Source organism: Aythya ferina (genome assembly GCF_964211825.1).
Source record: "Aythya ferina genome assembly, chromosome: 10".
In the NCBI taxonomy this organism is placed as follows: Eukaryota; Metazoa; Chordata; class Aves; order Anseriformes; family Anatidae; genus Aythya; species Aythya ferina.
The window spans coordinates 6718561-6745938 of NC_140306.1; the positions used below are offsets into that span (position 1 = coordinate 6718561).

At 43.5% G+C, this 27378-nt stretch overlaps 1 long non-coding RNA gene across 1 annotated transcript; it reads left to right on the plus strand.

The window, feature by feature from the left end:
• Positions 1–392: 392 nt before the first annotated feature.
• Positions 393–25982, plus strand: LOC311441978. The gene is made up of 4 exons (XR_014696370.1): positions 393–481; positions 22057–22103; positions 23933–24003; positions 25715–25982. It is a non-coding gene; the product is annotated as an uncharacterized lncRNA (long non-coding RNA).
• The last annotated feature ends 1396 nt before the right edge of the window (positions 25983–27378 follow it).

The window sequence follows — 27378 nt, forward strand, 5'->3', positions numbered from 1 at the left end:
ACGAGAAGTATTATGGGTGCATTTCTCATCCATGTTATGGGATAAAAGCTGCCCTTCTTGTACCATCTGGGGAGGAGGTGGAGGAGCCTGCCACAAAGAGGTGAGGCCAGCAGGTGCCCTTTCCTTTTCTGGGGTTGTCTGCTTGTCCTGGAGGAAGATGAATCTTGGCTCAGAGACAAAACCACAAAACATCTGTTGAATAATCTGCTAGAGGTGACAAAGGCAGAAATGATAAGGGAAAAGAGAAACTTCCTGAAGGCAAAATGCAGGTCACCTGGAAACACTGACTTCAGCCTTCTCACATCTCCATTTGACCTCCTGTCACAAACTAACCAAAGCTCTAAAAGGACCCACTTTATCTCCCCACAGAGGGGAAACCTGCCTCCCTGCAACATTTATCTAAAGTGGTTATGCTGTAAAAATGTGATGACTGCCTCTGCAGCACTCACCTGCTTCTATAATGGGATAATTGCAGATAAAGGTAAAGTGTTTTTAATTTTGTGTCACTTTTAGTTTGCTGGTATGTAAATGTATAGGAGATGGGTTCATAAAACAAGTTGAAATTTCTTTTAGTGAGCTGTTGGAAGGACTTACCAACTGTGGCTGAACAGTGCAGACTTGATCAGTACTTGTAGAATTGTTGGAGAGGAGACTGGGCAGAGGGCAAAGTGTAATGGCCCATCCCAGCTCTGTGTGGTGATGGATGCTCAGGGCTAGGGCTCAGTGCCACTTGTGCTTAGGCTATCGAGCACGGAGCCATGGCTTCCAGCCCTATCTCTGCCAGAGAGGTTTGTTTCTGGCATTGTGTTACTCTTGTACGGTGGCACAGTGAGACCAGAACTATGTTCCCTTTCCTCCTGTCCTGAAAAGGCACCGAAAGGAAACTTTCTTCTCTGAGCACCTGGGCACGTTGCATGTTGCTGAACTCTCTGATATCTCATGGGCTGGCTAAGGACCAAATAGAGCACCTAGCAAGCCTGGACTTTGGTACCAACTTCCGTTGGTGGAGGAGAATGCCTTTTGCTTAGTCTGCCTTGTGCTGTTGGACACAAAAGATCAGCTGCTGTGTACCTGCCCTCCGTCTGCAGCTGTGGAGGGTGGTGAAGGACACAGCTGGTGTCCCCTCTGTGTGTGAGTGTCCTATTCAGGAGAGTAACGGAGCTGTTCCCACACAGGTAGGCACTGCATTCAGGCGCTGGCTCTCAGCCTTTCATTCAGTGTGTTTTGTCCACAGCACTTCACACAAAAGCATTTTTCCCAGCACTCAAGGCATGGGCATTTCTCTATTGAATTTTTGCTTTGCTCCCCTCATTTGGAAAGGAGGGAATGCAGAACTATGCCGGTTCTCCAGCTCCCTGACATCTCTTTGATTTCCCATATTGTCCAAAACCCTCAGCCAGCTCAGTCAATAGCATACTCAGCCCTTCAGCCATGCAGGGAGCCTCAGCTCACTCTATAGTCTTCAGATACCCAATTCTTTATGCTGCTTTTTCTTTCCATTTTTATACCTGGCTTACAGCTCTAGCCTTCACCTTCTGGAAATCTTACCTGGTGTGCTCAGGTCTTAGTGGGAATATGTGCTGCTTGCTGAGCAGCCTCTTCAGCTGCTTTCTTTTGATTCATTGCTTCTTAGGATTCAGCCCCTGACTTTCTTGCTAGGTAGGATTGCAGCAGTTGAATCCAGCTGGATTCTTGTGTTAAAGTGCCGCATTCACTGTGCGTGGAAATAACATTAACAGCCATGAATATGAAGGGAGCGCATATTCCTCTGCCTAGAAAGGGGTTTTGACTCTGATTAAACTCTTCAAGATAGTGTTATTATCATATTTCTTTTGAATGTTTGGGTAACCACAAATGATTTTAGACTAATATTAGCAAAGAGATAAGTTGTTTTATTTATGTTTATGCTTGGTAGCTCAGATACATGATAACAAATTCAATCTGTCTAATTAATGCTCACAGTGCAAAGAAGAGGGCTGTGCAGCAATAGAGAATATGATGTTTGACTCAGCAAATTGAAAACTCATAATCAAAGGCGATCAATGTTATTTAAAAAAACACAAATATCATTTGGTACCAGACAGGTTTGGGCCTTCTGATTGAGATGCAGGCTGTATGCAAAAGGCAGTTGCTGCTGGTGGTGCTGGGTGAACCGTAAATGTTTCATGACTTCTCTCACCTCGAAAAGCTGCGGTGCCAACCTGTCACAAGAGCACACTTAATTGCTCTTTGACAACATTTTCATTGTTCCCTGGATGTGCACTGCGGCCCCGCTTGCCACCCCCGCCCTGCCCTAAGAGCTCTTGACATGAAAAGCCATTGATGGATGAGCTTGTTTTGACTAATTTTGAATCCACTCGAACATTACGGGTTTGAAAGTTCAGTGCTGATGTAACCGAGTTCATGTCCTGAGGGGAAGGAGCACGGTGGCAGAAGGGGAAAAATGCCAATGGCAGCGACTGGTAGAGGCGAGAGAAAGGTGGTGAGGAGACAGCAGGACCCAGCTGATGGTGGGCAAGGATCAGAGGCAGAGCAGAGGATGGAAATGTAAATACAGTATGTATGTGTGGGCTTGTATTTGAGTCACCTTGGCTTGTTACTGAAGCTGTGCTTAGCTGTGGGCTTTCTTCTTGCTGAAAAGTGATTTAGGTAAGAAGATGAAGTCTGTTTTGCAAGGAAAAATATCACTTGCACACGTGATGGGCTTGAAGTTGATGAACTTGATCCTGTGTTCCAGACTATGGAAGCTTTTTTTTTTTTTTTTTTTTTTTGACTTTCTAAGGAAATCCTCCACTTCTTCCCCACCTTATTCCCTCAGCTCTCCCACCTCAGAGATCAGGGAGAATGGGATTAGCACAAAAACACAGCTGATGTCTCAGGAAAGGCAGATTGCGACTTGAGGGAACTGAAAATACCATCCAGCACAGTTGGATTATATGAGGTCAGCTGCTGTGTGGCTGACACAGGCTGATAGACCGTCCCTCCCTGCCAAGGGCTCCTTGCAGAAGGGCTGGCGTGATCTGGCAAAGGAAGCTCGTGGTGACTGGCTCAGGAAAAATTAAGATTACACAAAGCGATCTTGCTTCCAGCATCTCTTCCAGACTATAACCTCCTTCCTCGCCATTCAGAAGTATTAATATCTGCTCAACTCATTGCATCACATCTGGATGGCTGACAGCATATAATAGAGGTCAAAAAGGATTGTATTTCTTGGTCTTCACATCTCTGGTCAGGAACTAGCTGGTGTAGATGAGGCATACTTACAGGATTATGATGGTAATTTGTAAGCCTTCACTTGAAGCACTGCAACAGAGTCTGTTGTACAAGTGAAGCTGGTGGCTGAAATCCAAGTCTTTGATAAATCACTTTATTGCTGACCTAATGAGTTCTTTGTGACAAGAAGATTTCTGTAGCGGCTCATTCAACAAGCTATTTTCTATACCAATGGTCGGGGCTGCAGAAATGGTCACTCACAGAACAACCAGGAGGCATGCCGCTCTGCAGAGATTAACTGAAAGCTTGAATGGTCTCAGTGGTGAATGCCAGATGGTCTCCCTTTTGTGTAAAATAATAATAATAATAAAATTAAAATATATATTAAAAAAAGCAGTGGCTTAATTTGGATTTACTTCATTAGCAGCTGATGTCACTGCTTTCCATCCTATTCAGATAATTGATGAGATTCTGGAGACTTGTTTTCTCTTTCAGTTAATCAAAAAAAAAACTGATTTAGGGAAGGGAGGGAGAGCAAAATTTCTGAACCTGCTTTCTTTCCTTCCTCCTTGCAGGGAATTGTGTACTGGGGAAGGTCTGGATCCACATGGCCCGTGGGTGGAGGAGAAACCCTGCCGCAGGCTGTGCCCATGGGAGGGAGGGGACCACAGGCCATCACCCCAAGGGGAAAGCAGACCTTTTAACTACCTAGATCTTAACAAAAGGGGCTGATATATTTTCTCCGTAATTACAGAAGGGAAAATGGGGGTGGGCAGCCTAGATGGCCGTTTAGCTGCTGGCTTCTTCCTGTTATTTCACCCTGACTTTTCTCTTGGGTTCCCTGCAGCATGGGAGCCAGTTTTATTGCACTGAGTCCCCCTTTAAGGCTGTGGTGTAACAACCAGATGGAGCTATTAGAGATCTTTAAAAATTGCTGTTCTAGATGACTAACGATAATGAGGTGACTAATAGGTACTGCTTCTGGGCAGAGCTGTACCTATAATACCCTATCTTTACTACATTTGCTCAAGATGGGGAGGAGGGGAGAAGATAAATTTTGCCTAATCTGGAACTTTTTCCAGGTCAAGTCTCTTCTTATTACACAGTTAATCTTGAAGTATTATGTAAAGTTTGGGGCTGCAAAACTTCTGCAAGGCTGAATCAGAGATAATTAAAATGAAGACTTTTTTCCTGGGGGACTCCTCCTCAATTTGGGCAGCGCAGAGCCACCGGGGCTCAGAGGACCAAGGACGCACCTTGACACCCCGGGTGCTGAGCTGTCTTGTGGTGGGGGCTTGTTCTCCCTCATTTGGGTGAGGATGCAAAGCACTGCCCTGAGGTCTCTGCAAAGATAGAAAGCATTTCTCTGTGGGAGCCTTTGGGAGACGTTCCAGGGCTCAAAGAAAGAAGGATGGGTCCCCATCCATGTTCATTAGCCACCACCCTCCTGGGCAGCTGTCACCTCTGTTCGTATAGCTCCTATAGGAGCTGTAGGCTACATCCTCTCTGTCCTGCAGCACAAAAGCTGCACGGAATGTATAACCAAGGAGGAGAAGAACCCATCCAGCTGCTGTAATTCAGTGGTGCACTGTTGACTTGTGACCCGGAGTGTGCTAACAAATTGTGTGTGTCAGCAGCAATAACTGATGTGAAAATATAAGATGGCTGGGTGTCATTTAAAACCATAAAGGGTTTAAAATATTCGTCAGGCTTTGGTCAGTTTGCACAAGATGACTTTTTACTTTCATGTGCAGTAATGGATGTGCACTTGGATGTAAAAGCTTTCTATTAGCCACCATTTCAGGAAGTTTTTTTTCCTACAAACAGGTCTCAAAACCAGACTAATTTTGCCATACTGGTGCTTTCATTGATGTGTGGACTTTGTGCTTTAAAAAACTGTCTAAAAGAAAAGGTTACTGAAGTTGCAGGCAAACTGAGGTTGCTGGTGCTGGTTTTTTGTGTGTGTTCCAATGGCAAAAATCAGGTTGAGTTCACCCCAGTAGAGATGGATTTAATTCAGTTATTTGTTTTATATTCTTTCTGGTTGACTTGTTGTTTGCTTCATTTTCTTTTGGTAGAGCCCTTTGTTAAACTAAGAAATGGTAATCCATGCTCGACACCTGTATGTCCTTAATCGTATGTTGGCATCTGCCTGTAGGAGTGATACGTGTGTAATAACCAGGAGAAGAAAGATGTGTGACATTCTTGGGGGTGTGTGTTGTGTGTGTGTGTGTGAGATGAGAATAAGGCAACCGACTCAATTCCCTGTTGAAGATCATGACGTGCATTATCTGCTATCTCACTGTGCCTGTGCAGAGCTATCAACAGCTGGGATATCACAGCTGTCAACTCATACAACCTCGCAACTTATGATTAACAGGATTTCCTTTTTGGTTATTAAAGCAATAACAGGAGATGCTTTGTGGAAAGCAACTGAATCTGCAGCAATTGAATGTACTGTTTCCCCGAGATACATCTCAGCTTATTTTCTGCCAAAAAGCATTAAACGCCACGTCTTTAATACCTGTAGTCAGCCGGAGCTTTACGGGCTGCATCTCACCAAACACAAGCTGGGCAAGCTCCCATGATTTCAGTTCAGACTTGCACTGAGCCTTTGTGCCTCTTTTAGCTGTTTAATTTTTTTGTGTGTCTGATGGGACCTGGAGTCCGCCAGGGCTCTGGGGTGGATGTGCCAAGGACTTTCCTGTAAATAGAGAACAATGAGGACATCAAACGGACTTTGAATTATTAAACTGGCCTGGAGTTGGTTGTCTAGAACATCCACTAAATCAGACAACATAAAAAAAGAAGAAACTTGGGTCAAATGAATAAATAATCTCTGGAAACCAATTTCTCTGCAGCCCTGTATATCCTTGGCAGGACAGATTCTGTCCTTGTCTTAGCCTTTGCCTACCACCTCCCTGGGGCTCCATCAAGCTCTATACAGGTGCCTTTTTGAACCCTGCACACTGTGCTCCCCCTGGGCCCCAGGAAGGGGCTGGCACCAGTTCCTCCATGTCCCCAGCCCCCTGGCCCTGCAGGGCTGGGATGTGCCCTGCTGGGGCACAACTGCTGTCACAAACCCTCTCTTGAAGAGCGCAGTGTGTCCCATTGTAAACCATGGGATTATACCCAAAAGCTCTAAATTCAGCAGCTGCTTTTAACTTGTTAGGAAGCCTTATTTACCTGAGTGCTTTGAACTTATTTGTGGTAGCAGTTGTTACCAAGAGTACCTTTGCCTTTTAACTTTTATAAAGAATATCAGCCAGTGTAGAACACCAACCAAGACAGCCAATTCTTTTGCAGCTATTCCTTGCTATAAACACCAAAACCACTTGTTGCTGCTCAGCCAGGTGCTTGGGCATCCCCAGACATGGTAAGATCTTTGTCTTGGCCTGCTGGGCTCATTATCCTCAGAAATTCTTATTCTTCTGTTTCCTACCCAGAGTATGAGATGACTGATCCTCCTTATCTGGCAAGATGTTCAATGATGCCAGGCAAGCTGGGCCAGAATCTCTGCTGTAAATAAATCAAAATAGAAATTTGACATTTTGTGGTCCAGCTCCAGTCTGCCTGTCTATCCACCTATCTGCCTGCATACATTTATCTGTCTATCTATCTTGTCCTGTCGCCAGCTACTACACATGTATATATAAAATCACATTTCAGCCCTGATTCACAGAAGTATTTAGTGCCTCATAAATCCTTCTGCAATTCTGGACATTTCATCTTTTTTTTTTTTTTTTCTGCAGTTTTTGGTGTAAAGCTGACAGATAAACAGCAAAATCTTTCATTCCCTGGCTGCTGTAATCAACTAGCTATAAGAAGAGGTGGCAAAGTCATTTATATTGTTCAGAGACAATAATTCTTTTCTCTCCTTCCACAGGGCAGAAAAAAAATGCTCTGGTAATGTAGGAGCTTAGAATTTCCGTTGAAAATGCCTCTAGTTGACTTATGAGACAAATGAATGCAGTTCGCTTGTATTAAAAAGATGTTTTATAACCTTTCTATACAATGAAAATGATGTGTGTGGTGTAAATATTCTGGAGTAAAAATTGCATCTGTTAAAATCTGTGAAAGAAATAACTAAGGAAAATGGTGTTGTGAGTGATTTCCTGTCTGACCTGGGGCTTTGTAGTTCATCAGCCAGCCAGCTCGGTGGCCCTCTCCCTGCTTTCTCATTCCAGCCTAGTGCAAGCAATGTGTCTCAGTGAGCAGCAGTAGAATAAATGGGGCATTTCCATCGAAGCTGTACTTCAGTATATACGTACATTTTAGTACTGAGGTCAGACTTCTTCAATAGCTGAGGTGGCTCTTCAGGGCCCTTGATGTCCCCGTGCTAAGGACCTGGGGCAGGCTGGTAGATCCCCTTTTAAGCCAAGGTACTTCCAACCCTATGAACATACTGCTCAAGGAATTTTTCTTCATCTTTGTAAAAGAGAACTTAAGCCCTATGTATTAGTTGTTTTGGACCTCACATATGCATTATATATTCACGATTTGCTGTTTCATTAAGAATGAAGTGAACATTTCCCATAAGTGTCATCTTTTGTCCATTTTCTCTTACCTTGAGAAAAGCTCATCGTATGCATGTTTACTCATAAGATGAAATGTACCCTTTCTTCCTACTCATTGCATACGGATCTACAATAAAAATGAGGCATATAAGCCATCAGAGATATAGCTACAGGCAAGAAGCAAAGTGGGCTTAGTGACCTTGATGTGCATGCCGTAGTTGTTATGGCAACAGGCGAGCGAAATCACTGTTGCTAGGGCTCAGAGAAATAAAGCAATCTCAGTCACTTAATGGTCATTATTCTCTAGTAACTTAATTTTGAATTTGCTGCAAGCAAAACTGCAAAATGAGTCAGCAAAGGGTTCCAAAATACTTAGTAGAAATATGAATGAGAGGGGTTTTCTTTTCTGCCCCCATCCCTTTCCCAGACTCTCCAATGATGCTGTCAGAAAAGGTTTTCCAGCAGAGGATGGATTGGGGCCATCACCCACAGCAGTTTTTAGGAGCCAAGGTGTGACACTGAGAGCAGCCTGGAGGCAGGAGCAGTGCGTGGTGGGACCTGACCCCGGGGAAGAGCAGGAGGCAGGGTGGCTCCAGGCCTGTGGTCTCCTCCCAGGACAGTGATTTGCAGCTTGTATTTATGTGCAGCAAGTCATGATTATGTTCCTAACAACACATGAAAATGTAAAGGTGAGGAGAGGAGGAAAAGATTTACTTGCTTGAAAAGTAGGGAGATATACTTTTATTCTCACCTGACCACCACTAAAATTTGCCTCATCTTCTCAGGTGTTGGAGATTAGTATTTCCTGCCCAGGAAAGATGTGTAGATGAACTGGATAAAAACTAATTAATTGTGGTTTTAACAGTTAAAAGTAAAGATCTCCTTAACTAGTTCTAATAAATGATTTTTTATGAAAACTTTAAAAATTTAAACATGTTTAAGTGTTTTAGCAAAATAAGGAATTATAAAATTTCAAGAATCAAACAAGTGTTCAAATATAAATGACAATTCTCATTGAAAATAGAAAATAAAAATAACCATGGCAAATCTTAATCCTGGTGACATTTATGGCAAGTAAGTGCACACAGTGGGAAACTGCAACCAAATCACATTTTGCTGTGAAAATGAATATCAGCATATGTTTGGAATATCTCTGTTCCCGAGTCCTTTCATAGCCTTGCATCTGAAGCCAAACAGAAGAAGATAGCCTTTCCCTAAAATAAATACATCAAGCACCCTATTACAGGCACACCACCAGGTCCCCCTGAAATGTCACTGCGGGCTCTGGTGTCCTGTCCTGTGCTTATGAATTAGTGTGGATCCTTCCAAAAGCTAATTGCAAACCCTTCTATTCCCAGCTAATTTCCAACAAGGCCAGATGCGAATTTGCAGTTTAGGTCTCTCTATTGCTCCAGAAAAAGCAGTGGTATTAGCAGCTGAAAGCAGTCATCATGTGTTTGTTCCCGCAGCAGGCTGATTGCTCATCAAGCAGAGTCGAATCCCATAGAGGCTGAGCTGGATCGCAGTGCTATACATATGTATTCCTCCCTGAAAATGGACACAATCAGGCTGTTCGTGTATCCTGCCAAGATGCCTCTTGGTTTTGGATGCCCTGGGTGATTGCAGGGAAGATTTGCTTCTGTGTCTGTATACGTTGGCATTTATCAGGATGGTCTCCATTGAAATCAGAGATATTTCAACTGAAATGTAGATGGAATTGGAATAGATCCTGAGCATGAAAGCTGCTCCTATAGAGGATGTTAGGATTGGTGCCCTGGATTCATGTGGCTTTGAAAACATAGCTGGCACATCTCTGTGATGCTGGGCTGCAGGAATTGCAGTGAGCAGTAGGACTTGCCATTGCCCTGGGGCATTGCTGCGGCCTCAGAGGACTCTGCTTGGCTGGGCATCGCAAGGGGGCTCTACCACCTGGGAGATGATGATGTGGGGTTGCTTTTCTGGGGTAGCTCTGTCACAGCCGCATGTTTGGCACAAGCCCACCTCTGCCTTGCTCCTGAGGGAGCCAGGAGGAAGGGGGTGCTTTGCTCCCATCAGCCAAGGAGCTGGCAGACCCTGTGAGAAGCTCACTGATGTCTCCCCACAGCTGGGGACCTGGTGAGTTGCAAAACTATGTGGCCATGCAGCTCAATTCCAAGGATGGCATACAGAAGATCAGGAGGTTGTTTGAGGGATGCTGTTGTCCGTACCTGAGAAACTAATACAGGCAAATAAGAATGTCAGGATTGCCATTTTCTTCCAGAATTTTGCATATCTTATCTGATGCTGCAGTCTGCAGAGCCTTTCTGTGGTGTGCTAAAAACTGTGCTAGAGTTGAATGTAGTGACATCCATCCCTTTCTGACTATTATGCGTCATGCTGGTTTTGGAGTGATCCTCGCAGTGACAGAAATTGCCAAGGCTCCTCTTGCATCCAGTACTCTTTCTTCTGCTGCTTTAAAACTCAGCTGATTGTTGGCAGGGCCTCCAGCAACTATGTGTAATTAAAGTGTTCATTTAAAAAAAAAAATTCATCATTAAATTAAATAGTTATTGAGAATGTTGCTGCTAAACAGACAAGCAGATGATTAAGCAAAGCTTAATGAATATTCAGAATAGCTAAAACAATGGTGGAAATTGCTATTCTCCTCGATATGAACTGCAGCATATTTCCATTCACTCTGGAGTTTTCATTTGTATCATCAGAAGGAGAATAGCTGCAAGAGATCTGCCCCGTCAGTGTGTTGCTAAATAGTAAACATGTTCATACAGTGATGCTTTGGCATGATGTATGCACGTTTTCATCATCTGTAGTATTATGTATGGAAATACTGAAATGGAACATGGTATCAGTTGGGCAAGAGAAATAGGTAGTGGTGTTTTTTGTGTGTGTGTTTTATTGTGTGTTTTTTTTCTGTTTTTTTTTTTTTGTTTGTTTGTTTTGTTTTTTTTTTGTTTTTAACAGAAATTGAAGTGTCTCACCTGCACTCCTGTTGAATTTCCTGTTTGTTTTTGTTGTTGTTGTTTTCCCTTTTTTTTTTTTTTTTTTTTTTTTTTTTTGTCTTTGGAAACCTCTTTCTCTTTTTCTTCCCCATTCATCTTTCAGCAAGACAACCCCAGCCAATGTGTCTGTCTGTAGCATGGATTTTGTTTTCCTGATCAATGGCATCAGGAGTGCTGCATCTGAAGTTTTAGGGCATTCTGATTTAGTGTTTTTGTTGTTGTTGACTTTTGTTTGTTTAGTTTATTTATTTTAATAATGTATTGTGCTGGAGACCTACCTCTGTGATTGAAATGTCACTTGGAGTCAATGTGGCCATTTCTATGGAGAGCAGGACAAAGAAAGGTCAAATTTTAAAAAAAGGAAAAAGGAATGAAACAAAGAACTGGTGATGTCCAGCTGTTTGGGAAAAGTTGGAGGTGCTTGTTTGTACACATTCACAGCCTCCCATCACCTTTCTTAATGCGTTGCCTTCCATTGCAGCTATAAGATAGCAGAAGTTTTTAATCTGTTTCAGATGCTGTAATGTATAAAGGGTGCAATTATTTTTGTTCACACTTATAATGAGACTGTTACTGCTTAAAAACCTTCTTCTAAATATGCAAGGAAAAAAGGCACGTGGTAAGAAGGACCTGGATTCTTAATGCTAGATAATCTCAGCATAATGCAATATCCGAGGACCAAGCTTTGCAGGAAGCCTGTGGGAAATGATGGGAGCTCATCCACCCCTTCTGGATCCCTTGGGCTTTTGCAAGGTGTTTGGGCTCATTCCTTGAGAAATGCAGTCAGATTGCAGTAATATAGATTTTCTCAGAATATTTTTGGAAAGCAGATACTGAATTTTCTTTGTTATGAATGATATGGGAATCTGGTTGGAGCAACAGTTCATGTTGTGCTCTGCCTGTTGATGCACATTTAATCAACATCCCCTTTTAGTAACTCCCTGGTTCTGTTGGCATTGTTTTTGCTGCATAAAGTACTGAAAAGGACAACAGAGAGAAACAGATATTTAATTTTAAAATTGGAATTGGTCTCAAAGTGGCAGAAGAATCCATATAAATCAAGCCTGTAGCACTTTCTGAACATCAGTATCTGCCAACACTTCCCTCTGCACCCTCAATTAATAGTGTCCTGTAAAAGGCTCTTGTAGAAAGCTTGTGGCACTTGGGAGTAGTTCAATTGTCTTGTCTGTGCCATTTGCCAGAAAGACTCTGGGTTATTCTACTTGTTTGCCAGGGTTTCAGATTACAGGCAGTATTAAACATGAAAATGGCATGAGTTCACTTAATTATCTGGTGCCTTTGATTGGGAGAGGGGAGTGGAAGATGCTTTTGTTGATCCCCACTTCCTGACAACAGCATTAGGGGAACAATGTTCTATCTATTCGCCAGTAAATATGCTGTAACCCCTGGGCTTCACCTCTGCCTGCAAGCATCTCTAACTGGGGAGGGAACTGCAGTCAAAGCCTCTGCATCATCCTGTCTGAGGCTTGAAACAGTCACAAAGGATGTCAGTTCATACCATCCGTCATATGGCCTGGAGGAGAACTTGTCTCTCTCCATTTGTAAATAAGTATAGATGTTACAGGAGAGATTAATGGAAGAGATGTATTCTTTCACATGCAAATAAGATAATGAAGGGAGGTAATAGGTAATTAAGAATACAGAGGTCCTAGGTTTCCGTAGGATGAGTAAAATTTGCACTATAAACAATTTACTGAGGATGCTTTGGATGTGAGGATTTAAAGAGGGAAGGGGGAGTTGCCTCCTGCTCCCTTGGGTAGGATGAAGATAAGACATCAAACCCTCTGTCCCTCTGCAAAACATATGGGCAGGATGCCCCTAAAAATGCCACATGTAAGGAAGGGGCGATCTGTTTCTCTCTGCCACAGGTGTGGTGTCGGCCACGAGACCTCAATGTTGCCTTACACCATGCAAAGGCAATGAGCATTTCAAGAGTCTCAGACCACTCAAACACCACATCTATAACGTTAACCTAAACAACCCCAAAATTGCTGCCCTGCTTCTATGGCCTCCCATCAGTAGAGCACTTGTTAGCCTCAGACCCTGGGATCTTTGGAGAATCGTCCATGGAAAAGTGTTATCAGCTTTGGCAATCATGTTAGCAGTGAGTAATCAATCAACTCCCCTTGAGTAAACACCGGGAGAGAGCGATTGATTACTTGCAGCTCTGCAAACGATTGCAGTACCAACAGGCCCCAGGGCTTTCAGGCTCAGACTTCATGGTTGCTATTTGGATCTGATCACCTTTCATCCCACTCAAAAAGTTAAAAATAAATGAGGGTTTTTTTGATACTAGGATGTTTTTAAAAATAGTCGTCTTTAACTCAATCCATAAACTCTCTCCTGTGAATAACGCGCTGTGTTAAGGGGAGTTCCTGATGCTGTTTTCATGTTCTTTTGCAGCTCTTGTGCTGCCTTCTTCATCATCTGGGCCAAACGTGGCCCAGAGTAAGTGCTATGAAGTGGGGAAAGAGCAATTTTACATTTGTAGCTGGTGTAGGCTTTGGCTGGGAAGGAAATGCTAATAGCACCATGACACCATGCCCCATGCTCTTTAATTGTAAGGATCACCCCTGCTGTGCCAGGTTTGTGTGCAGCATGATCGCACTGGAAATTCTTTGCAGAACTCAAGGGAAATTTTCAGGGGAAGGAACATTTGGAAGATTTTTCTCAAAGGCCTAAAAATTCAGTCTGCCTGATTTGTTTCTCGCCCAGCAGGTACGTGCTCAAGTCCTTTCAATGAGAAGAAAGGCTGAGGTTTTCAAGGGGATCAAATGCACTAATATTGCTGTAACCAGGGCAGACAATTTGTTGGCAACTTTTTGAGCAGTTTTAATGTAATTAAGTTCTGTGTGGCAATAGCAATAGGGAGATAAAGGAGCTTTGCAAGGCTGCATGTATGTCCTTCAACAGGGAGAAGATTACTTGCTTTTTAAATAGCTCCCAGTACCTCAGATGACACAACCGGAATGGAGACAAACTTCAGGTAAACCTCCTACCCTTCATTAAGACTTGTTCTGAATTGATTGTCTGCTTGAAATACATACATCTTCTACCATGCTGGTCCAGATAGTGCCTCTAATCCATTTCTCCTCTAAACGCAAAATATTTTCCTGTGTAGCTGGGTACTGTCAAAGGGAAATCCCACCTTCAGAGGGGCTCATGCTGCCAGCACCCCAGCGGGGCTGGGGCACACCAAGCCCAGCAGCAGCCAGGTGCCCTGGCACAAAACCCAGCCTCTGCAGGCACCTTCCTCCTTCCCCTTGCTCTTTCTCTCCCCTCCCCACAAGTCACTGGCCTATTTTCCCCCATGACTGTATCGACTCACAGCCTCTCGTTAGCTAACAATATTTTTCAGATTGATCCCTTGCATTCACTTCTGCATCATGAATGTGTTGCCTGTTGCTTACGGCTAAGGTTGTGCATCTTTTGTTAAGTTAAAGTCAAAATACTTTTCTCTGATGCTTCAATTAATGCAGTGTGTTAGCACTGACATCCCAATGACTAAGCACGGTCAGAATTAATTGATTTGAAATGTCTTATGGCAAAGGAATTATCCAGGGTAAATCCAAACCCTGTGTCTCTTTGACCAGTGCTTTATTGGTTCCGAATACAAAATTAATTTATCAAAAAGCTTGCCATCATCCAGACACTTTTAACTTCTTTAGCTCCTTTAATATTTTTAAAACATGTCATTACTGAAAGAAATGTATAAAGAGTATCACAGCTCCTGTATCAAATAGGACTTCAATTTTACATGCTGAGGGGAGTGGTTCTGCCCTTCTTATCAAGGCAGGATAATGATTCATTCCTCCAAGATTACAGTGGAGCTACTCAGCCAGAGAAAAGGAGCAAAAAAACAGATCCAGAGGACTAAGTGAAAAAATAGTCTCTTCCATATCTTGAGGCAAGCCAGAGATTTAGGAAACCATTTTTGCTATGTTGTAAATGCTTTATGGCTCTGGACTTTTCCATGCAATAGGCTTCACAGTGTTAACATTGGGGTTTTAATGTAAATCATTCTCTGAGCAGGCTGTAAATGCACACAGGCATGGAGTGAGAGGATGCACTGGAGAAAAGTACAGCTAAGCACCAGATATGTGAAAAATGCAATTGAGGCGAGCAGCAAAATGCTGGAGTGAGGACCCTGCATGTGGGGCTGGGTGGCATGGGGACAAAGTGTTTGAAACACTTTGCAAACTGTGCTATTTTGGATAAGACCTCTTTGCTGAAGCAGATCTCAGGGGCTTTTTAATCCAAGTGTCGATCTCCTTTTTCCTACTGTCTCAGCCGTTCTCGTAAGAGATGCTACCTCTCCCTGTGCAGCTGGTGTCTCCCTTTAAGAAAAACATATTTTTGCTGGGTGTTAATGTGCAAGAGTCATCTGTCCTGTTGTGTAGCTGGGAGAAGGCACTGGGGTTTTCCTGAGAGAGAAAGCAGCGATTACCAACAATCAGGGTGTGAGATGCAGGAGGAGAAGCAGAAGCTAATCTCAATATCAGTCTTTAAAAACTGCTAGTACCTTGTCTCAGCCAGCATTTCACAGCGAGGGAATGGTTACATCACTGTGCTGGGAAAAAGAGAGCTCGGTGCAGATAATATTGAAGTTACTTTCTTTGTCACTTCTCACAGCACGTTCCTAACAGCACGCCCAGTGTTCAGACATACATCTTTTAAATGAGCTTTTCTCCTTGGCTGCTCTTCCCTGGGGCATGGGGGAATGAACAGCCCATCAAAGAAGTAAGTTTATGCTAAGAGAGAGGATGGCTTCTTCTGGGACCAGGAGTCCTGGAAGAAGAAAAGAGTAGCTGAGGTTTCATCTGTGAATATCCTTGGATTTAGGGGAAAAAGAGACCTCAACACTACATATGAGCTCTTGGGCAGGTACTACTTGAACCGGCTTGCCTTACAGCAGCATTGAAAAGCGAAGCGGCCACTGATCTCACCAGTCAATTTATCCATAATGATGGAGTGTATTGCCCATGAAGTCTGAAAATCTGACAACTACAGTCACTCTTTAATTGTAACTTGAGTTGTATACTTCAAAGGTTAGTCTGGCGTTTTACGGCCTCTAGTTTATCTTTTAATTAACTGCCCATCAAACCTCTTTGATCTGAGGAACGAGGGCTCACAAGAGTCGGAGTCCCTGCTCCTCTGCTCTGCCCAGGCGATTCCTGGTAATCCAAATTGTCTCATCCTGCAGCCAGGAGGCAATTGGAAAGGAGGCTGTGGGTTGCTGCTGGACTCTGTTCTGCTGAACTTGTTGATTTGCATTCTGAGAGGATATCACAGGAGATAATGGGATTTGTGAGGAAAGTTGATTTTACCTTGTTATCCAGTGGGGGAATAACGTCATCCTCTGAGCAAGAGGCAATGCAGGATGGTAATTACTCAGCCAGGTGGAAGATAGCAGGGGAGCAGGGAGGCACAGCTGCTTAGCCTGACCAGCCCTGGATTGTCCCCTATTATAGAAATGTCATCACAGTGTTTCTTTAAGCGGTTCCCTGAGGCTAGGAAGTGAGAAAAAATAAAACCCCAGTCCTAGGTTGCAAAAATCATGAGCACAGTCACCAGAAACCATAAAAAGATTTGACTGTGATATAAAACTCAGACAGCTTTGAGTATCTTCAGAGTATATTTTCTGAGTCTTTGGACTCCTATGTCAAAATTTAAAGCTTTCTCTGGCACCCTATAAACAGGTAATTTTCTTAACTTTCTTGAAATTAAGGGGGTTTGTTGGTCAGCTGGTTGGTTTTATAATCAGCTCAACTGAAAAGCTCAAGAATCCCAAACACCACAAGGTTGAAGATGAATGGTAAGAACCTGAGACATCCTGCACCCATTTTGTAGTATCCCTCCTGCTCCAGGCACCGTGACTCACCGCAGCCACCCCTGGCTTGGTGGTCCTGGGCCCTGCATTAGTGTTCCTTTAAAGGTCTTTGCTTTGCCTCCCCTCCCCTGCTCTCTGATTTAGGGGTTTTTATCAGGGTGTGTGTGTGTGTGTGTACTGTTTGAATGCACCTGGGTGGGGTGATGCTGGGAAGCTTGGAAGAGTCCCTGGCACCCAAATACAGATAGAAAGGAGGTGTGAAGTAAAAAGAGGGTGTAGGAGAGGAGGAAGGAAAGATCAACCTTTGTCAGTAGGATTCTGGGTGCTGGGAAATGGGGCAGCAGGGCTGAAGGTCTCCCACCAGCCATAGTCTCTGCCCAGTCTGTCCCCTCCTTCCTCCTCCTCTCAGCCAGACATTTCCAGCCCCAGCACTATGCTGGTCCTCACCTTGCCTCCTGAGCTTTCTTTGGGTGTATATCAACTGTGCTTCTAGCAGTTCCCAGGAAATGCCCTCCCTCTCTCCTCACCCCTCATACCCTCCCAGCTTGAGAACCGCCTCATAAAAATGTATGTGAGGCAGCAGAGCCCAAAACAAGCTTAGGCAGTGGCTATTTATACACACAAATATGTGAGCCTGCACGCCAAGCTGCTCTACAGAAAGCTGTTTATTTTTAAAAAGGAGCTGTCGTCTTTACTCATTTCTCAGGATAACTTCTCTCACCATTGGAGCTCTGCACCCCCACATAGCGGGACCAGCTCGCTCCTGGAGGAGTCCCTCCAGGAGCACTTGGGCACCTTCCAAACTTTGGTGCATATCATTCAGCAAACACCACAAGCTTCTGTGTGGTGACACTTCACGCCTTCTCAGCGTGTTGACCTAGAAGGTGTACAGCAGGGCTAGAGAGGGATGCTGGTTTTAATAAAAGGCTGATCTGTTTGTAGCATCATCCCATCAGCTGTTTCCTCTTACCACGCAGCTTCTTCTGGTGATATCTACCATGTTTGACTTCTGCTTCAGTGTTACATACATTTTTTGTGCTCTTTTTACCATTCCCCTAGGATTAAGCCTGGTATTTTGATTTTAAGAATCAGGTTAATTGTCTTGACCACAAAGTAAATTAAAAATCCACTTTGTTCAGCCTGAAGACACTGAGGTTCCCTGCAGGTCTTCTCCTCTCATCTCTGTGCAGTGGCACACCTCAGCCCCTTGGCGTTACAGTCACATTTTTCCTGTTCTCAGGAGCTTACTGGGCTTCTCTCAGTCAATATGGGAGGACAGCTCAGTGGTTACTTAGACAAACTGGCTGACATTATTCACATAAGTGCTTGCAAAGCATACCATACATCACAGTAAGTCTCTGTTACATGATAGTTAAAACACTTCATTACGTTGGTTAATCTTACAGTTAAATCACTCACATGTGATGCTATCAGCAGAGGCTGACAAAGGTCAGCTATTTGCTTTTATCTTGAAAGCCAGAGTCTCAGATCACTAATGTCTTATGAGGACAAGGCTCTAAAACATCGTTTTTGTGTAGTTCAGAGGTATTTCAAACTTGATTCACTCACTTCAGAGATAATTGTTCTTACTTCTCCATTAACAGGAACTTTATGCCCTTTTGTGCATGAAAGCAAGCCACAATGTCACTCTCATCTGAGATCTTAACTGGGTTCTACCATACAAACTGTTCCATGGTACATTTTGTAGAAGCTAACAAACTTTTTGATTAGGCATCAAAAAGCCTCATTCCTTTCTGCTGTGGACTGTTTAGATACTAATGGTAAAGATAACAAACATTTTGATTTAGTCACCACTTCTAGCAGACGCATACTAGCATTTCTCCCATGGGGATGTGCAAATGAAAGCAAAAGTTCTTCTCCTAAAGTCTTAAAGCTTGTATCTGGTTTAGAAAAACAAGGTAATTGATGTTCTTCCTGACCTTTCCCATCTATTTAATTCAGGGTAAGGAATCTGAGCCCTGAGTAGCTTTATGGCAGTGGGGAGTAAGTGGTCTTTATGCTGTAGTTTTTCATTCTGAACTCAAATATTAAAAACTGTTTGTGATTGTTTCTGGTACTAAACACTAGAGTGACATCTATAATCATTTATTTTTGTCTCTTAAATATAAACTTTTAAGATGTTTTCCCACAAACTCCCTGTACAGATTTTGACCTGTCAATTAGCATCCACAATGCAGCCACATGAAAAGTGTCCAGCACAGACAAAATCAATTCTATTGATTTCTGAGTGAATTTTCACTTGAGGGATAGCTCACAAAGTCCTGAAAGCATGATTTCAGTGCTAAACATTCCTATGGTTAAGGCTCTTTTTTTCAATAATGCACTGTATGATTTTATTTTTATTTGAGCTGAATCCTATTAAGACTAATGGATTTAACTACCTCCTTTCCAGTGACAGCTGTAAGAGACAGTGACCACCTGCACTGCCCACCCCTGAAAAAAAGGCAAAATGTGTCTCATTTGGGATTTGGAAAGCCCAGGGCTTAGGTGGTTGCTCTTTTTGCAAAGTGGGATATGAGGGGATTTGTGTAAGGGAGACAGAGCACCTGGAAATGGTGTGTGTTGAGGGGAATTCAGAAAGAGCTTTGGAGCCAAGAGCAGGGGTTACTTTTTAGTGATATGATGCTTGTTTTTTCTAAGCAAGCTGGGCTTCTCGCAGTCATTGCTGCAGCGGAGTTAGCTGACCCATCAACATCCCCTTAAATAAAACAACTTCCAAAGGTCTGAATTTTGGCTAATTACTCTTGTCAGTAGTGCAAGCAGCATCAGTGGTTCCTGTCTCAGTATCTGCCCATCAAGCTGTCTGCTCAGTCACCAAGGCTTGATCTTGTGGAGAGAGATTAAAAACCAAGAAGGACAGAAAATGTCACCACATACATTTCCATACAGGTGGGGTAATACCAGAGCCGACTGCTGGTGCACACAAGGGAAAGCTCTGTATTGCAAATGCACCTGCAAGCGATTGCACTGGGGCCAAGGAGACCTCAGGGTGGGCTCCAGGAGAGAAAAAAAAAACACCTCCTGCTGTGTCCTCTGTGGGTTGTTCCCCTTGTCTTTTGACTGGTCTCATTTGAGCATTTGACTCCCAGCCTTTTAATTGGTAGCTACGTTTATGCATTCTCCATTATAAAAGGACTGATTTTTGGCACGAGTGCTGCAAGTTGAGCTCTTTGTATAGGTTTACTCAAACTCCTCCTGTTGTAAATGCAAAGCTGTCTACCAGCATGATTAAATGAGGTGTTTCTCCTAGGGTCAGAGAAACAAAGCCCCTTTGAGGACACCTGCCTTTATCCACAGGTGGCAGGAGCCTTCAGCAGGCTTACTTAGACCTTTTATACCTGACTTTGAGAGGAGCAAAGGAAGGTGAGATGAGTATCAACCAAGCAGTAAAAATGTTGTTGTGCTGCAGCCAGTTGGTGCCAATCCTCATTTCTTGCACAACTACTTCTGCAAATGGGTCATTTATGTCAGGAACCTGCTCCTTAGAACAGGCACATCAATTCTCTTTAGTGCGTGATCAATGGAGCCCTATTTAAGGGACATCTTACTCAGAATGGAGATTTCTTTGCAAACTTTACTAGTTAAGGGTGGCTGGTCCTCCTAAAAGGCTGGTTTATCTTTGCACACCATAAACACTTTATTTTATTAAGGAAAGTCTTCCAGTTGTAGATACTACTGATTTATAAATGAGCTGGCCTCAAAGAAGGAGGGTCTCTTTTCTTTTTGGAAGTATTAAGGTAAATGTCATGCAGTTCAAAAGAGTCATAAATCCCCAACCTCAGAGCCTCTCTGGTATGACTGAATGGAAAGGGAAACTTCCAATCTCAATTCCTTGAGAGCTTGCTGAATTCTCCATAAGACTTTCTATGAAAAATAACACAATGCCCTTCGTATTTAAAAATGCACTTTGGAATGAAGCCCAGGAAACCCCCAAGCTCCCCTAGTCAAACACTTGTCCACTTCTTTGCAGATTCTGTACTCAGTGAAAATGCAATTTTGTTGGTGTTTATCTTACTGGCTTCTCTTCCTAATGAGCTCTGCACCACACAGATCGCAGTCTGTCACGTTGTGAGATACCACCGAGATGGTGTGTTACATTGCAAAGGCAGTGGCTGCAGCAGCCAGAGGGGAGTGCTAGGAAAGGGGAATGGCTTTAGAGGCTCCGCTTTAATTAGTGGCAGGGTTTAATTGCAATCAGCTGATATGGTGCTGGCTGCAAGTTGGCCTGGTCTAGGGAAAACAGCCAGCATCATGTCAGCTAACTCAGCGCTTCACACATGACCACATTCCTAATGAAGACTAGCATTTTGGTGGACATCTGTCATGAAATTCTCCATCCTTCTCTCCTGCTTTTTGCATGCTGCGTTAGACAAAATCATTATAAATGGTGCATGAGTATAGATATTAGCTTATTGGTCTGGCTTTTCTAAGGTTCAGGGCACTCAGGCTGTGCTGTGCTTAGTAAAAAGCTGAACTCATTAATGTAAGAGTAAATGCAAAGGATGCGTCAGGTTTTCAACAAGACTTCCCACCCGTCACCCTCCACAAGGTGAGGATGGGATTGCATCTCCTCATCTGCTGTTCCTGGGGGAGCATGTTCTGTCACACATACAGTTGCCTAAAAACATGGGGATCCCTGTTGGCCTGGGGTGTGGTATTTATTTTGCATTGCTTTTTCAGCTTGCAGAGTGATCAAGCAGCCCTACAGCTTGCTGGGGGTAGTTGTTCACCTTGTTCCTCATTCTCTCAGAAAGTGACTCTTTGCTAGGTGAGGTTTATATCATTGAAACCTGCAGCATTAAGCTGGTGATGATGTCTCTCTGATTTATTTATTTTTTTTAAGTCAGTTATGCCAGCTGTACCCTTCATCGTTTTCTTTTGTTTCAGTGTTTTTTTGTAGCCTTTCTGCTCCTGAACTTAACATTCTACAAGTTCAGGCTGTTAAAGGTACTTAGACAATGAAAAAAACATTGTTAGAATAAGCTGCCTTTTGAAAATATTGCTACACTTGTGCTTTTTCCTTTAAGCATTTAACTACTGTCAAACATTTGGCCCTTAAAATATATTTTGAAACCAGATAGAGCTCGGATGTAGCCTTTCTATAATCTAAAGCCTGTGCCCCACATTTTGGCAAATCAATCATTGCTATTCCTGCTTCGGAGCTGTGGAGCAGGCTGTCAACTGATATTAATCAATCTTTGTCATTGCCCGTTTCCAAAAGTCATTAGCATGCTCAGCCTCACATTATATTCTCCAGCAGAAAAATAACACATTGTCAACTGTACTTTGTTATGAGTTAGTACACAAGTGACCTTATTGATTGCATGTAAGTAATAGAGGTCTGTATTTACTGAGAACCTTCAAGTTTTTGTACTTGTCTTTATTGTATTTCCACTTTCTCTTCCTTTTTTTTTTTTTTTTTTTTTTTTTTTTAATATTACTTTGTTTTCCTTAGCAGGCAAAACAGCTGTTTCCAAGGAAATGAAGATAGCTGAGAAGCTGGTATGAACACTCTAAGTAAATGAAGATATCAAGTACATTTGACTGTTGGAACACTAGGAAATGATTAATGACCCTTTAACACATTAAAAAAAGGTCTGCCAACATATAGCTGTTTCTGTTGTCACACAGTAACACTTCAAATTCCTATAAATGCAGCCACGGTGGAGTTGGCATGTGTAGAAATCTTTCTTCTTAGCCATTGTGGCTTTACAGATGGATTTCTCTTGCTAGTTATCCCTCACAGTTCTTGGCAAAGTCTAGCTGTAGGAAATTACCTCCTTTCTCTGTATAAATATATATATATATATTTATTTTCTTCCAGAGAAGAGCAATTCAATTTAGAAAGGCCTTCACGCCATATCATTGGGGTGACTTTGTTTTTATTTCTCTTTCCATGCCAAGAGAAAGAGGCGATGCATCCTCTGTGGGTTGATGCACGTTGCTGGATGTCGCAGCTTCCAGAGCAACTTGGTGGACAACCCCTGGTCCATTGTGATCCCCAGGGGCTGCAGCCCCATTTCAGACTCACCCCAGCTCCTGTGCTGCCGCAGGGCTCCCATGTCCATGCTCTCCTCCTAGATATTTAATAAGAGAAACCTTTGCGGGCTCATGAGCACAAACCCAATCCTGCTCTGATGATAGGGCTGGGACATCAAATGATGGGGCAGTGCAGGATCCTTTTAAAGGACTGATGATTAATGTGTATTTCTTCACTGAGAGCCCAACATGGAAACTTTACCAGTGCCAGAAGTTTGAGCATTGCACTGGCAAGGGCTCTTTGGGGTCAGTGAATCCTGTCCCCTGCTGCCAGAGGCAAGCACGTCATGAAGTACCTTTATGAGTGAATCAGTCTCTGTATTAAAACTACCTATTTGCAATGCTCAGTCAGAAGTGGGTCCAGCCCAGGACAGTTACAAACACGTTTCTCATTTCCTGCCAAAATTAATTCTGGCCAATAATAATAATTTTTGCTCTTTTGTCTGGCTTCTCAGTGTTCTCTAGTAGTCCCCCCATTGGCTGTGATCTAGTGTACACTTGCAAAAAATATAAGCACTTGGTGTAGAAAATTGAGCAGAAGTTAGATTTCCAGTGGACTTTTTTACTTTTTTTTAACCTCAATGTAGGGGAAAAAAAAAAAAAAATTAATAAGTCGGTATCCTCACTGTCTTCCATTTCTAGATTGCCTTAAGGTGTAGCCCCAGGAAAAATACATTACTGGCTCAAGACCTGAGCTGATGAATGCTACTCTTATGGCAGTAAGTTCAGGATCTGAAGCACGCTCTTAGAGTTATCGCTAGCTGGAGACAGCAGGAGTTAAGTGGAAATGTTCCAGGACATTGCTGCTGAAAAACCCTTTCTAGCAGCTGAGGATCCACAAACCCCCACAGCAGGCATTGTGACATCGAGACACCCTCAACTGGAAAAGAAAATACAATATTAGTCAGGGCTTCAACAGCTCTCCAGAATGTCATCACTTTTATTGGGACTAAATCTTAGTCAGGTAGGTCATTCTCTGCTGTATTTTCATCCAATGTTATATTTTGCTGTAAATGGTTTATCAAAAAAAAAAAAAAAAATCAATCTCCCTGATGTAATAAGAGTTCTGGTAACTTTGGAAGGAATATCTACTTCTGGCTGGTGCAAAAAGAAGAATGCAGAAGTTTTAAATCGGTTCGCACAAGGACACCTTAAACTCTGCCCGGTAAAAGCTTCACAACATAATTTGTCTGTCTTTCCTAGGAAGTTTTATTACGAATACTTAGTTGGAGATGTCAACACTGAAATGTCAAGTTTCCTGGTCAAAAAACTTGTCATCCTCTCTTATCTAGGTTTTATTTAGAAAAATGCATTCAGGAGTTTCTGACATGCCAGATCCAGCCTCAGCCGGTGACAACACTAGGTAATTGCCAGCAAACCACTTAGTGCATTTTAATAATGTCTGAAGAGCTTCCCAAATCCTCAGCCACATCTTTCCCAAACGTAAACATCTTCAATATTTAATTTGGGCAATGCCAGGGAAGAAGCTGTCCTCTTCTTGCTGGCTGCCAAGCCGTGAGACAGTTTTGCAGGCAGCAGCAATGAACCACCGGGGCTGGATGGGTGCCTGAGCACCCCTGGCAGCTCTGCTCCCATGTCAAGAGGGATACAGAAACCTGGCTTTTGAATCCTCTGGAAAGGTGTTGGTATTTTCCTACAGCTTTGTACCGGAGCAAATGAGCTTCACCCTGTTTCAGCCAGCGTAAGCTGGTGTAGCTTCGGTGATTACATATTTCATAGGCCGTTGATTGAAGTGCTCTTATAGTCCTTTCCCCTTCTGAATGAATGTTTGTTCCCTGGAGGCTTCTTCAAAGGACTCAGGGACAAAGGATTGTATGAAAGAAAACATTTGCACAGGTCCACATAGGCAGCCTTGCTCGGCACGGGAGGTAAGCACGTACTTAAGCACCTTAGAGGTGACAGCATGAAAACACGGCCACAGATGCAGTTAGCTTTGTACCTGGGCGAGGACAGGCTGTTCTAAAACCATTCAGAACATGGTGCTGGATGCCCATGGCTGTATCTTGGCACCTATTGTGTTTTCTTTCCATGTATTTTTGTTTTCTTTTCTGCTTATGCAAGTAATTTGCTAAATAGCAACACCAAGACAAACTCAGTTTTGTGCCAGAAAAGCACCTTTTCCTTTGTGCCATTATCAATTTTCCTTTATTCTTTGAGCATCATTCCTTCTTCCTCCAGTGATCTCCCCATGACTTTCTGCTCCAACGCTATGGTTACTGCGGTGCATGCACTGCGTGCCCCTCTCTGTTAGGAAGCGACTGCTATCCAAGGCAGTTTGGATAAACAGTGAAATGAAATCAGACCTGAAATATGTGTCTTCCACAGAAGAAGGAGGTGATGTTTGCAGCTATTTGGATGGTGTCATAAAAGCACAGGCTGCTTCCTTGCAAACAAATCTCAGGAGCGAGAGATACTGCAGCCCAGAGCTCAGACTGAGCTCGCTCCTGTGCCTTTGCATTTACACAGCCTCTCTCTGCAGGCTTGCTTGCTTTTACATCGATTGTGGCTTTTCTGAGGGGCCTGGGAAGGAGGGCAGTGGGTTGGGGGAGCACGCAGCCTCCACATCCAGGGGACCAAGGGCCAGGATGACCTCGGTCAGCATCCTTCAAGTGGGCAAAGTGGTGGAGTCATGGCTTCAGGGACAGGATGACTTCCCCAAGGTATAGCAGGCTTACCACGATCTTTATCCCCAGCAGAAATGCGTCTGTGCCCATCATTCACATCTACTGCAGACAGCATGGAGGAAAAGCCTCTAGTCCAGACATGATATTGCCCATGATTACTGTGCTGGTTGTAGTTATTTCTAGGTAAAATGTTAATTGTGATGGATTGATGTTTTTTTTCTGCTCAGTATGTGACTCTAAAGAAATAAATTTTAAAAGCACATTAATTAAATGCTGTTTCCTGCCTTACCCAGTGCTTTCAAAAGGTCTAACATAGCCTGTGTGAGTCAAGTGCTTTCAAAATAGTGCAGTTCTCTACTTGTTCTATTTTCTATTGTTCCTTTACCTTGAGTTGTGATTATTTTTTATTTTCCCTGCCTGTCTTTTCAGTTTCCCTGCCCTGAGTGGATGGGTATCTGGACCACGCAGACCACTCATGCATTGAGAATGACAAGAAACAGGAACCGTTTGATGTCTTGGGATAAAACACCATCAGCATCGCTTTACCAACAACTGGTTTTGTAGATCGCCCATCCCTCCAATTAAAAATAAAGCAATCATCTAACGGCAAAGGCCCCTCAAGTGAGGAGGCACAAGAGGGCAGTATTACGTTGAATTGAGTCGCACAGGGGTGCTATTAGCATGGGAACACTTTATGGCTGATTAATTTATCCTGTTCGTGAAGAGGCATCTGCTGAGGAAGCGGCAGGGTGAGGCTCGGTGGCTGGTGGAAGAGGCAGCCAGCTCAGAGCCACCTTCATCTGCTGGTTTGGTGTCAGCTGCCTTGGGATGTGCTGAGCATGGGGTTACGGGATAGGAGTCTTGTGCTGGGGCTGCAGCAGTCCCTCGATTCCCATGGGAGTCTGCTGTCTGTCTGTCTCTGTGTGCTGGGCTTTCCATCCTACGTTGGGCACAGGGGTGGCACTGGTCTGGAACCTCAGGAGAGGAGCTGCTCCGTTATCTGCATCTGGATTTAATGGGCAGGAGTGGTAGTCCTTCACCGAAGACATCCCAGCTCTGCTGGAGCATTTGTGCCACCACCCAGCAGACACCAGAAAGGCCATGACTGGTCCAACACAGGGATCTGCAGCCCCGTACTGTGCCAGTAAAAGACAACCTCATTGTTGCTCAGTGCCTTTTACAGCATAATAAAAGAGGAGTAGTTAAAAAAAAAAAAAATACATGCACAGAGACTGCTGTGAGCATATAAAAGGAGCAGTGCTGAAGGTATCCACCCAGGGGGAGGAGGGATGGGGAGAGGAACCTCTCCACAAAGCCAGCACCACATCTCAGCAGGGCTCCAGTAACCTGATCTTTCACAGAGTGGCCCTGTTTTACCAGGAGCCCTCTGGCCTCTGAGGCTCCTTTGTCAGCCTCTGATTTTTTTTGTGAATGATCTGAGAGCGTGGGTTATCTCTAACTTTTCCCCTGTTTTCAAGGAAGCAGGGCTTTAAAAGCAGTGGTTGTATGTGTAAGGCTGGTGGTTAATCTTGAAATATGTATACTGCACACGCAAAGGCTTGAGCAGAGACATGCATAATTTATCTGTGCCTGGAGACTACTTGCTTTTGTGCTGTCTCATTTTCTGGTGGTTGGATCATGCCTGGGAATGGACTTAAGGCATGGACATGAGCTCAGTGCTCCAATCCCAAAATGGAGGACCCTAAAAAACTCCTTGGTACGTCATACTGCCTCAGCCAAGCCTGACAGACTCAGCTGGTGCAAAGTCCTAGGAGATCCCACTGCAGGCTCAAAGCCTCAGGCACTATTTTTTGATGTACACAAAAGACCTTGTTTTAATAGGAATTAATTAGCAGTTTAAATACTTGCAGGGTAGGAAATCCCCCATGGGGTATACTCGTTAAGGTTTCTTTACACATTACCTCCCAGGAGGATGCAGACTTTCCCTTACTTTCCAGCATCCCTTGCTGCTTCAACAATAACTGCAGTAATTGTATTGCAGCCACAAAATACTGCAGCTGCAACCATAAAACCTTTCCAATGCTCATCCGTTCCCCCGTGCTAGATAGGATTGTGATGGACAATAATTTATC